General features: G+C 33.9%; 1 long non-coding RNA gene across 1 annotated transcript; it reads right to left on the bottom strand.

The window, feature by feature from the left end:
• Positions 1-12,395: 12,395 nt before the first annotated feature.
• On the bottom strand, positions 12,396-13,051 carry LOC141399936 (uncharacterized). Its single transcript, XR_012412027.1, has 2 exons — positions 12,774-13,051; positions 12,396-12,704 (listed from the first exon to the last, which is right to left on the bottom strand). It is a non-coding gene; the product is annotated as an uncharacterized lncRNA (long non-coding RNA).
• Between the last annotated feature and the right edge of the window lie 733 nt (positions 13,052-13,784).

Below are 13,784 nucleotides of genomic sequence, written 5' to 3'. Positions count from 1 at the left end.
GAAAGTCAACCTATCACTTAATCCAAATAACCGTGTGGAGACTATATTTCACCGTAAAGGCGGAGCAAATGAGCTTTTCCGAACCGACCAGAACGATTTTATTGTGAATGGAGTGACTCGATATTTAAGAATAAGCCAAGACGAAAACTTCCACAGATAACGTGTCGCTGACCAATGTCTTTGCTTTTGGCCTTTTCAAAGCCTTTGGTACCGTTAATCACGCCACAGTATTTTTGCGAAGTCCAAATGTGGTCAAGTACTTGCTTCCGTTAATTTTAATAAATTTGTGTAACTACTTGAAAATTATGCACATTTTACATATTCTAAATTCGTAAATCTATCGCATTATGTCCACAACAATCATAATAACTTAGATTTTACTTGATCGTAAAGAAGTGGCACACTTTTCCATTTTGTTTATGCCTCTTTGCCAAATGTAAAAAAAAAACACTTAAGCCACAACCTTTGGATTGAATCGGCACATATTGCATTTGTGTTGACATGAGGTTTTCCAACTCATTTCCAATATCCTTTTTGTGTATTTGTGTACTAACACTACTCTGTATGTACATCGATCTAAAACAAAACCACAATTTTGTGACCGTAACCACATTGCCAGATTCAGAGTCACAATGGCGACCAAGAAGCATTCACTTGTCCTAGTATTCTTTATTTTACCTTGAATTGTATAAATATGTAAGTACATACATATGTACATAGGTTGCTTTGTTTTTGTATTACGTTAACATTGAGCTGTATACCCATATTGAAAATATATCCACAGCCGTTTGTGTTTTTATTTTCGGTCAATGTTAGGTGTTGTCCTTATTACCCAGACCATGTTATTTTGACAGAAAGTTACTTGTCGTGTAATTATTTTTGTCTTTTAAAAGCAATTACTTGTTTTGAAAAATAAAAATGTTTGCTAGACTTTAAACTCGTTTGGGTATTTTGAACCCATGAAGCCATATTCATCTACTGTCACCTTTAAATGCATCCATGGGTATTTTAAAAGTTTGCGCCTAGTTTGCTATGACTTTGTTGTTCTGTAATCAAGACGCCAAGTCATTTACATATGTGGTGGCAATAGCATCATACTCAGGACATCCGTTCCTAACGGGCTGTGGAGGAGAACGACAAATGTTCATTGCCGAATTGCAAATGTCATTCACTTTCATTGCATGCATCGTTAGACACCGGATGTGTAGTTCCAATTGTTTGCTATTCTTCTGGTACTGAAATTTGACACAAAGTTTTCACTTCAACGAGTAAGGAGGAGGGTTACTACTTTCATTTTATTCACACTTTGGAACAACTTGCTCTACTATAAATGACAATCATTGCGAAAATCACGACTAACTAATAAACTCGCAACTAAAACTTTTCGGTGTTATGAAGATTGAATCCTTTGCTTTCACAAATAGTTAAGGACTGTTTCCAACATCATTTTAATTAAAAAAACAATTTTAGACATTCAGTTGATTTGATGCCGAAGTTATGAGAGGAGAGCAGGACATGACCCCTAAAAATTTTGGCATATATGAACGATGTTATGAGAGGGATGTAATCACTCTTAGAAGTTAAGAGCTATGTCTATTTGTCAATTTAAATAATTTTTGCTTTCAAATTAAAAGTTAAGGGAAGCAGTCGGCCTTCACCAGGACCGAAACAAACACAGACTAAGAGTGTAATTTAAAAAAAAAGTTGTGTCAGCGAACATATAGCCGATATAACTACCAAAAGTTGTTGGGAAGTCATTAATGCACATAAATATGGCTCAAAATTATTTTAGGCGTTATGTCCGTCACCGACAGGATAAAATCCTGTAATTTGACATTTGAGATTCCTAGTGGTCATAAAACTTCTCCACAGAAAATTGTCAACATAGGTCCATGTTCTGGTATACCCCACATATAATGGCATATTGAGGATTTTAGACACAATTTTTAAACGAACTAACCGAAAATAGACTTCCGAAGTACCCAGAGGTCACAAAATTTATCCACAAAAAATTTTACATGTTTTAGTATAGACCCCATATGACCTCCCTATTTTAGATATTTTGAGGATTTTTGCTACATTTTTATACTCTCCATTGTCATATACTCTCAATTTGTCATTCCGTTTTTATCACATCAAAATATTCGTCGGAGACCCTATAAAGTGTACATATTCTTGAGCAATATAAAATCCTTAGTCGATATAACAATGTCCTCTGTATTTTGAAATTTTAAAATCAAGATACAGCTTGCAATTTTTAAGAAAGAGAATTCTAATTTGGTGTGAAAGTTTCTATTACTGCTAGGATGTTTGGTATTGAAAATCGGCTATATCGTCCCACGTTTTGATATAGCACCCTTAGAACGGTACCTCCCCAGTTTCGACCTAAATGGCCGAAGTTTGGTTATTAGTCTTCGTTGGAGGTATAACAATTTATATCTGAAATTTGTCGGTATAGGTCCACGCCTTCATATGTCCCCCATAGAACGGTACTTCCCGATTTTCGATTTCGGTTCAGGCCTCAATATAACATCGATATGGCTGAAGTTTGGTATTTAGTTTTCGTCGGAGCTTTAACACTTGATACCTGAAATTTGTCGGTACAGGTCCACGCCTTCATATGCCCCCCATAGAACTGTATGTCCAGATTTTCTGCATTTTGAAGCTTCAAGCATCAATATCCCATCGAAGTGGCTGATACTTAGTATTTCGTCTTCATTGGGGATATAAAACTTTACACCTAGATTTTATCGGTATAGGTCCACGCTTTCACATAATCCCCATAGAACGGTACCACCCGATATTTGGTATTTCGTCTTCGTTTAGGATATACAGCTTTCCACCTGAAATTTGTTGGTAAATTTCCACGCCTTCGTATAGCCCATATAGAACGGTACCACCCGATCTTCGGTACCTCTCGAATTTCTGTATTTTGAAGCTTGTGCCAGCGAAACAGCTGAAATTTCGCTAAAGGTACAACATATTTTTACAGGTTCAAAACATTCCTTGGAAAAAATCAGACAGTATAGATCAACGTTTTGGTATAGGCCCCCTCATAGTATGAAGATTTAGTCAAATTTTTCTACCGAATTAGTTATTAATTGAAATTTTGTGTTCCCAGAATATAGAAAATTTACAGCCTGTTTCTGTATGTCGAAAGAAGAATGTGTGCGAATGAAACATATCTTATCTTTTTGATGAACTAGATCAAATTCTTATATAATTTTCAATTAAAATTTCAATAACTCTTCGTAATCATAATTTTCTTTAAGTACAAGGTTAAATATATGCCAACTTGTTTGCCTCTATAATGTCTACAAGACGCTGAGGCATTAATGTAATGAACTACTATGTACTTATTTTTTTTAAATATGTATTACATTTATTCTTTATTTTTTAATTATAAGTACTGAATTGTATATTGTTTCAATAAACAAATAAAAAAAAAAAAAAAAAAAAAAAACACGCCCAAACTTTAGTTTTGGTAATAATTTTACCTTTGCTTTTGCTTCAAAACAAAAACCAAATTCGAAAACACACATAAGAGTTTGGACGTGTTTCATTTGCACACATTCTTCTTTCGACATACAGAAACTAGCTGTTACTCTCAAACAAACTATCCCAATTGCCCAATTGTATGTATTTCGAGGGCTTTCTGCTAAATTTTCGGACCAAGATTGCTGTAATTGAATATTCTGTGTTGCCAGATGATAAAAAAGCTCAATTTGGAATATCGTAACCATAAATGCCCAAAGTCGTATCTCCAAAAAAGTTAAAATTAGTTTTTTGAGTGAATCTAATACATAAGACTAAAATACATGCTCTTGCAAAATTCCAAGCTTCTACGTTAAAAAATAACGATCCTATTAAAAACAAGTAAAAAAGCATTAAGTTCGGCCGGGCCGAACTTTTCATACCCTCCACCATAAAATATTCTGAACTAAAATGGAATAATTACTTTTCATTCCTGCCCCCAACTTTAAGTGGGTACGTTAAAATGTCAGATAATGTTTATGTACATTTATGCTTCATTCGGGTGGCCCTTTTTTATGGTGCCTATATCTAACTATGTATGTTGACAATTTTTGGTGGGCTAGAAATTGGGAGGTACTGTTATATAGAAGTTATAATAAAACATGGACCTATGTTGACAGTTTTTGATGGGAGCCTTTAATGTCAAATAACTCCTAATTCGGTTAAAAAATTTAGCCAGAACCTTCAAAATATCGAAAATCGGTACAAAACGTGGGAACTTCAAAAGTCATTAACAGCTAGTTCGGAGGTATCTGGGCTATACGAAAATATGAACTTAAATGAACCGTTATATGGGGGCTATACCAAAACGTGGACCTATGTCCACAAGTTTTGTCATATAAGTTTATTGACATTTAAGAACTTTAAATGTCAAATTATAGCTACATCGGTCTGAAAATGTAGCTACAAACGTCAAAACACCGCAAATCGGGGGTACCGTTATATGGGGGCTATACCAAAACGTCGACCTATGTCCACAAGTTTGGTTATATAAGTTTATTGACACTTAAGAACCCTAAGTGTCAAAGTATAGCTAAATCGGTCTGAAAATGTAGCTAAAACTGTCAAAATACCGTAAATCGGGGGGGTACCGTTATATGGGGGCTATACCGAAACGTGGACCTATGTCCACAACTTTTGTTATATAAGTTTATTGACATTTAAGAACCCTAAATGTCAAATTATAGCTACATCGGTCTGAAAATGTAGCTAAAAACGTCAAAATACCGCAAATCGGAGGGTACCGTTATATGGGGGCTATACCAAAACGTGGACCTATGTCCACAACTTTTGTTATATAAGTTTATTAACACTTAAGAACCCTAAATGTCAAATTATAGCTATATCGGTCTGAAAATGTAGCTAAAAACATCAAAACACTGTAAATCGGAGGGCACCGTTATATGGGGGCTATACAAAAACGGGGACCTATGTCCACAACTTTTGTTATATAAGTTTATTAACACTTAAGAACCCTAAATGTTAAATTATAGCTACATCGGTCTGAAAATGTAGCTAAAAACGTCAAAATACCGTAAATTGGGGGTACCGTTATATGGGGCTATACCAAAACGTAGACCTATGTCCACAACTTTTGTTATATAAGTTTATTGATACTCAAGTTATAGCTAAATCGGTCTGAAAATGTAGCTAAAAACGTCAAAATACCGCAAATCGGGGGGTACCGTTATATGGGGGCTATACCAAAACGTGGACCTATGTCCACAAGTTTTGTTATATATGTTTATTGACACTTAAGAACCCTAAATGTCAAATTATAGCCAAATCGGTCTGAAAATGTAGCTGAAAACGTCAAAATACCGTAAATCGGGGGTACCGTTATATGGGGGCTATACCAAAACGTGGACCGATATATCCCATCTTCGAACTTGATCTTCCGACGGCTAAAAAAATGGTATTCCCCAATTTTCAGCGAAATCGGTCAACAAATGCGACCTGTATGTTGCGAACGGACGGACGGACGGACATGCATAAATCGACTCATAAAGTGATTCTATGTATATCCCTAAAAGGAACTATGGGTCTATCTCGCTTCCTTTTGTATGTTACATACAAATGCACTAACACATAATACCCCTTACCACATAGTGGTGTAGGGTATAAAAAACATTTCGAAAAAATGACGGATCCCAAAACCAAGCGTTTCCGTGGTTTTGGTTTCAATACTTACTCTCATTCGTATATGATTGATTATATCTCATATACTCGCCTTCATAAGATTAATATTCCATAAAACAGTTTTTGATTTTATAACGTTTTTTGCTTCTCCTGTAAAATTATTATTTTGTTAGAATTACTGGTCTATGTTATAGAAAGTACCACGATGACGCCCCATATGAGCTCTTTTCAATTAGGATTTTTCTGATCCTGCAAGGAATAAGAGGAAGAGCTTAGTACATTCATAAACAAAAGGAAACTAATTGTTTCCATCACTTCAGTACAGTTCGTGGTGGAGGGTGTTAGAAGTTCGGCTCAGCCAAACTGAACGCCGCTACACTTGTTTGTTTTCACTTGTTCAATCTTACCTAACCTAAGATTAGATTTTGAGAAACTTCATGCATATGGTGCCAGTTTTTTAAAAGAAAAATACGTTTTACTCTTTAGAACGCAAATGAACTTAGAACAGCACATCACACAAATCTTTATCGACTGAAATGTAAGGAAAATAAAAATGGAAACTATAAAAATAAGATCGAATATTATTTTAGATTTATTCTTCAGCAAGTTTTCTCTTATGAGAAGTATACCTTTATATGCTGTAAAACTAATGGATATCCCAATACAAACAACCACCTTCTTTCTGGTCACGATTTTTTGTTTGTTTACAACCAGATTTCTTGCACTATAATGTTCTTAAATACAGTACTTAAATCTCTGGCGTACATTAAAATGTGCATTCCTTTTTCTTTTTGATGCACTTTAGTTGTGTAGAAAACAAACAGCTTGGAAGAACAACAAAAACAAACTAAAGTTGAATAGTGATTTTTAAGTAGGGAAACTTTGCCCTACCCACTCTCAGCATGCTGTCTCCTATACACGAGGACAATTGTTTATTACCTTAGGGTTTTTATTCCCGTGTTCACATTTAGGAGGGGATTTGCTGTATTTCCTTTACTTACTCCATTTATGGCCGCGGAAACTCCTTATGCTTCACTTGGTTGTTCGAGGTTTTCACATAAATGACACCTGAGTGTTAGACGCTTCTTACACTTGTTGTTGTTGGTTTTTGGACTACAAGTAAAACTTAACATTCAACTATGAAAACAGTGTGGATATACAAAACCCATACATACATTTTATGAGATCTTAACGGAAGTTACTCCAAATGGAAAACCTGAACAACAACAAGAAACTGAGCGATGAAAAACAAACAAGTTACTACTACCTTTGCTTATATTCTGTTTACATGGTGCACACAACCACACAAATGCGTTTCATTTATATGAATGTGGTAGCCGAGGTAGTTGGGAGAAAATATGGGTTAGTGAAAATGGAATAATTTATGTAATATTGCTGTTGTTGCTTTTATTTGTACCGCTAACATCACCATAGGACCAAATCTCATTGAAGTATGTTTGTATTCTTTGTCTAGGCTACAGAGGTTTATGCGTCGGATGTTTGGAATTTTTAGGACATAATAACAGTAGTGCTATTGAATAAATATAGATATTTTGTTCTTTACACAAATTATTAAAGCATGTACGAAAAATCCTTCTATTTCCAAGCTTTTAAACTCTAATATATATAACTAAAATGGCCTTCGTACTTAAACAAAAGCTTCTTATTTATTTCGTTCTTAACAATATCAAGTGTTGTATAAATGAGAAAATTTAAGTTTTTCAAAGTTTTAAGTCCAAAGCTCGACTTAGTAGATGTCCACTCTCAGCTCACTTATACAGTCAACATGGAATTAACTATCTGAATCTGTCGAATAAGTTTCCATTCGTTCAACTGGCTATGAGAAGCAACAGTGTTTAAAACCTAGGGCTGGGTAGCCTATTTCCCTGAAAAATCGTTGTTGAGTAGCCCTTTCCTCAAAAGGAAACATTATCCCTCCTATTAGTGAGAAAGTCTCTCGGGTCATGCAATGTATTTCAAAATTATTCTATGGATGTTTAAATCATTTAAAGCGTTGGGATTACTAACCTATTAATTACTAACCTATTTAATTGAGATTTATAGCTAACCGAGGAAACGAATAAAGTCAAAACAAAGTAGTATGGTCCCTTTCATTTTCTTTGTTTTACATTCAAAATCACCTGTAAATAACGATTGTTGTATTGGATTCCAATAGATTTAAATTACATTTTGTCTTATTCGTAAGCTATAAGATTTATATAAAACAATATATCTTTTTGGTTTCCTCGACGAGATGAAGTCTTTTGGTGATGTTCATAGAAATCGCTAAATAAATGTTCCCCATATTGAGATGGGTGCATTTGAATTCTGAAGTTCTATCGCGAGTCATAAAGGGTCATGTCCCATGGGCTACGATGTTTATATCCTTAAAAAATACCCATAAATATACACCAGTTTTAGAGAGGTTTTAGATGACAAAAATAATCAGCAAATGTCACCTAAATTACGCTGGAGGAATATAAGACGTAGATTTAGTATTCAGGAAGCTGCTTCCGGTCTTAAAATTTTCGCAACCCATAATATTTGCTTAATATTAATTTGTTTACCTATATGTCTGGTTATTATTTGTTAAAATTCCATTATTAATTATTTAAACATACAAAATTATATGTTTTTGTTATTACTCGGTAATCCGGACACCGCCGAAGCATGTAGAGTCCAGATTATCGAGATAATACTGTATTTTGAAGAAAATTAATTGTTTCCTCACATTTCGATGTAGGCTTTTGTGGTCGAGTTATTTACTTTCGCCTTTTTTAAATTTTTGAACGAAAAGCATTTTTTGATGTTTTAGATTTATCAATATTTGAAAGTTTTAAAAAATTATTTCATTTATGAAACTCAAATATTTAAAAGAAATTAAAAATATACAAATTGTTATTATTAGTGGTTTCGAGTGATGCTATTATTTTTGGGTTATTATTTGGGAAAGTAAATACATTCCGGTGCTAATTTTGTTACCGCGAGTAACGACAAAAATGTATTTTTTGTGGTTGTCTTCTATATTCTATTATATTTCAAAACCACGGGTCAGAAATCAATAATGATCAATAATACACACGTGTTTTGTGCTTCAAAATATGGGTCTTTACCAGGAAATGTTTGTACCTCGACCGAAGACCAAGATCAATATTGCATACGTTTCTATTGTACACTGTGGCTAAAACCAACAAAATATCTAAAATTTTCTACAACATATTGGTATACATCTAAAATTCTAACTATTACTTAAAAGTAGTTTTTATGAATTACTGAGATTTTTCCGAATTTACTTTATGAAAGAATTATGAAGATTTCTTTTCTAAAATCTTGAAATACCATTACACGAGAGTTATGACAAAACCTAGATTTATATTATGAAGTTTCAAGAAAAATGCATAATTATGGTAAATTTGCTTTGAAAATTCTACTGAAAAATTAAACAAATAACATCGGGAAGTATCAAAACTTACATTTTTCAGGTAGGATTTGCATACTGAAAAAGCTCGAGCACCAGTGATAGTTTACCAGAAGAACACAAACAACGGGGCACAACGCGGACCCAGGTCAGCTAATACATATATAAATTCTACATTTGATGAGTTTTAAATTTTTTCGAAATTGTACCTAAACTTTATGAAGCATGTCGTCTATACCTTGGTGTCGTATCGCGACAACAGTACTCCTTTATTCGAATCTTTCCTTTCTGGGAATTAGACTTCAAAAGGACGCCAACATGTATGTACATATGCACTATATTTATTGACGGACTTTTTCAATATTTTGTTTTACTTTTAATATTCTACGGCACTAAGAGACAAGTGAATAATAAAGTCGTTTTTCCCAAATTTTTGTAAAACCGCAAAATATTGTGCCTCGACGAACAAAATCCAACCAACCTTTGTGCATCGTAATATCGACGCCTCCAAACAATAGTATGGTAAGTCGACTTAGCATGTTTTCAAGTTCTTTACATTTTTACATTTTACGTCCTTTAATTTAAATTCTGTCAAATTTTGGTAATGATCGGTCAATCCGAACAGAAGTTATAAACAAATGTTTACTCAGAATAGTAGTGAAGGCCAAAGAAAACTGTAAACTTTGCGAGCTTCTCCTGCAAAACTCACTTTTCAGACTTAGCATACTATTATTTGGAGGTGTCGATATTTCTTTTACAATTAAATCATGTTCGAATATGGACTATATCTGCACCATACTACGGGTACCTCCCACAGAAATGTTCAGAACTGTTCCAAAAGTGGAGTTTAGTTACGTGAAGTTAAAGATGCAAATCCCTTGTAAGCATTTCAAATTTTTGGAAACTCAACTTATTTTTGCCATTTTTCGCGGTTCTTAAGCAGAAAAAGGCTTAGAAACATTACTAATTTTGGAGAAAAAATGATTATATTACACTGTGCAGCAGCATTTTTTGGGGGGTGAAAATTTCTATTGGAAATGAAAGCCCTAGATAAGTATACTATGAACCCAAAAGAAAATTTTCGCCATAGGTCAAGTTTCTTAGATATCGCGCGATAAAGTTCTTGATTTTTTCCCTATAGTACTTGGGAGCTATCTCTGTTTGGCGCTGTTGTAGCTTCGGTTTGTGGTGACATGTCTTCAGTCAAATCGATCTTTTTGTAGAACATTTCATTCTTCTAACTCAAAGCCTTTCATGTCCTTTTCGTCCTTTATTTCTTGAACCGTAGTAAAAGTACCACAAGATGAGATTTTTCAGCATCCCAGTACTCTACAAAAATGTTGCTCAGAAGATTTTAGGTACGGTTCTCTTTGACAACTAATCGATTTTGTCCCGTTTTCATTGTCAATTTTGACGTCCGAATACTTCGTTCAGAATTAAACAATGTTTTGTTTTTCAGTATATTCGTTATTGGTTATGTATAGGTATGTAGACATTGGTTATTGCTTATGTAGACATCTGGGGTGCTTCTGAAATATTTACCACAAATAGCTCTTGTAATGATGAACACGTTAATAACAAATTTTCTTGGAGGATAGATCCGGTTAGCTACATTTGTGAACCGGATATTCCGACATCAAAACCGATTTTTGAACCGGTTTTAAGTAACCGATTAAACTTATACGTATACCATTAAAAAGCCTATAGAGTTGTCAATCGCATTAAATTAATTCGCTTATGAAAACGTTGCTAGTTGCAGTTCTAGAACAAAAAAAAAAAACCTACGGCATAATGTCCTTCCGGGTTCATCATATTATATTCATCGACATTTATCGCCAAAAACATTTTTTCACCCCCCCCAGCCTTTTATATCCATATTTGCGCGTACTGATATTTTTACTTAAAACGGTTTAAGAAAACATTTTTTTTGTTCTAGGACTGCAACTCGCAACGTTTTCATAAGCGAATTAATTAAATGTGATTGACAACTGGTTCAAAAATCGGTTTTGATGTCGGAATATCCGGATCACAAATGTAGATAACCGGATCTATCCTACAAGAAAATTTGTTATTAATGTGTTCACCATTACAACAGCTATTTGTGGTAAATATTTCAGAAGCACCCCAGATGTCTACATAAGCAATAACCAATTTTTATGTCTACATACCTATACATAACCATTAACGAATATACTGAAAAACAAAACATAGTTTAAATCTGAACGAAGTATTCGGACGTCAAAAATGACAATGAAAACGGGACAAAATCGATTAGTTGTCAAAAAGAACCGTACCTAAAATCTTCTGAGCAACATTTTTGTAGAATATTTGGATGCTGATAAATCTCAGCTTGTCGTACTTTCACTACGGTTCAAGAAATAAAGGACGAAAGGACATGAAAGGCTTTGAGTTAGAATAAAGAAATGTTCTACAAAAAGATTCGCCAATCGATTTGACTTCAGACATGTCACCACAAAATGAAGCTACAATAACGCCAAACAGAGATATAGATCTATTTTCCCAAGTACTATAGGGAAAAAATCAAAAACTTCATCGCGCGATATCTCAGAAACTTGACCTATGGCGAAAATTTCCTTCTGGGTTCTTAGTATACCCCCCAGACTTTGAGTTCCATTGTGTGTCACAGTGTTATAAGCGAGTTTTTGAAACAAAGGGCCATTATTCACGCCAAATTTATGTGGAATGATTTATAAAATTTCCTAAGATTGGTTTTTTTACTGATAACTATTCCTCTAATTTGCAAGGGTTACCAAATATTTTAGTTTAATATTGGCCAAAATGAAAATATTTAATATAGATGTTTGGATTTCCTTAAAGTTTTAGTTATTTTTCCAAGCATATGCAAGAATAGCTACCCTGTAGGAAATGTCAATAGTGAATCTATACTGACTTACTACTGACATTGTCAACAGTACTACTGACAAACTGTAGACAACTAATGTAATTTCCTATAGACATTTTGTATGAACGTGTCATTCGAAAGTCAGTACTGACAATGGAACTAGTACGTCAATAGTAAGTCAGTAGTTCCTGAGGAACCATGTGTTGACATTGGAGGTAGTGAGTCAGTATAGACATTGGAGGTAGTAAGTCAGTATAGACATTGGAGGTAGTAAGTCAGTATAGACATTGGAGGTAGTGAGTCAGTATAGACAATGGAGGTAGTGAGTCAGTATAGACATTGGAGGTAGTGCGTCAATAGTACCAGTAATCAATACAAAATTTTTTAGCTTATTTGGAACTTTTCATAGATAAAACAGTAATAAGAAGATGAGGCTACACATTTGTTTAAATACTATATTTCATTAAAGAATAAAACAAATAATATTGAAAATGGTAAAAATGTACAAATTGCGTATTACAGTATTTTTATCTTTTTAAATGGCTAAGCCAAAGATTCCACATAAGTAAAAATTAGTAAATAAAGACAATGTTTTCAGGCTGCTTAAAAATTTTAACATATAAACAATAAAAAACGTTTTCGTTTTATTTTCTTGGCCAAGTCGCACCAATGACTTGTCTGCTTAAAATAGTTCTTCTTCTGTTGCACTTAACGTTTTTTCAGGCGATTCGCTGAATGTTGATATAACACCTAGGAATTGGAAAGAATAAACATGTATAAATAAACATAAATAAAAAATATGTCCTTAAATTTGCTTGCCTATTACAGCTGTAGAACATTGGAAAAACCTCACAATCGATTTTTGCCAAATAATTATACAACATTGTAATTCATTATTATGTTTAGTTGCATTCAGCATTTCCAGCGAGACGGGACAATATATACATCAGGCTCCACAATCTTCTCCAAAAGTTCCACATAATGTCTAATTGCCGAAATTTCACCACAAATGTTGTTAGTCGCCTCAGAATTCGTACTTTGCTATAGAATTGTTTATTTTTCACATGTCTTTTATATTTTCTTTTGCTCATACTTGTTATTGAAATTATATGCTTTAAGTTGTCACGATATTTTATTGATTTTTACAAAAACACATTTTCACCAACCACAAAAATTATTTTACGCCAAACAATTAAGAAAAGAAAAAAAAGGATGCTTCGTTGGGCTATCGTCTGTCAATATACACAATGCTTCTTCTTATTAAGGTAAAGGTATCAATAGTTGACAACCTGGTGACAAAATGTTGACTTTGTCACCATATTAGTAGACAAAGTGGCGACATGTCAACACATGACCCCACACTTCCTACAGGGTAGTAGTACCAAAACAAAGCCAAGGGCCTGTAGATTTCAAAACCGTTTAGACTTTTTTGCGTTATTAGCGACTTATATTGTCGTGGTAACTTAGAGCCGCATTGAAAACTCGTGAATGAAAAAAATGGGGGTATTTAGTGGACCGATATGACATTTCTTTATAAGGTTGTGTTCTGAACTCTGAGTTCATTATTAAAAAATATTCTGTTAGAATATATGGTTGACAGCTAAAGAAATGAATTGATATATAAATCATATAGTGAATACCAAATCATGGACCAATACTGACAATTCTTTGCGGGGAGGTTTACCATGCAATAAGAACTCCTGGTACCGGATTACAGCAAATTCGTTTGAACAATGTGTTGCTAACAGTAAAATACTTCGATTCAGAATGATTCGTTTCATGGGAACCTCGCGAAAACTTGGACCTAGGACTACCATATGTTTGTTTGAC

The sequence above is a fragment of the Musca autumnalis genome, unplaced genomic scaffold, assembly GCF_047663935.1.
Source record: "Musca autumnalis isolate F117 unplaced genomic scaffold, ASM4766393v1 scaffold_3, whole genome shotgun sequence".
In the NCBI taxonomy this organism is placed as follows: Eukaryota; Metazoa; Arthropoda; class Insecta; order Diptera; family Muscidae; genus Musca; species Musca autumnalis.
The sequence above is the reverse complement of the archived record's forward strand: the minus strand, read 5'-3'. Positions and strand labels throughout refer to the sequence as shown.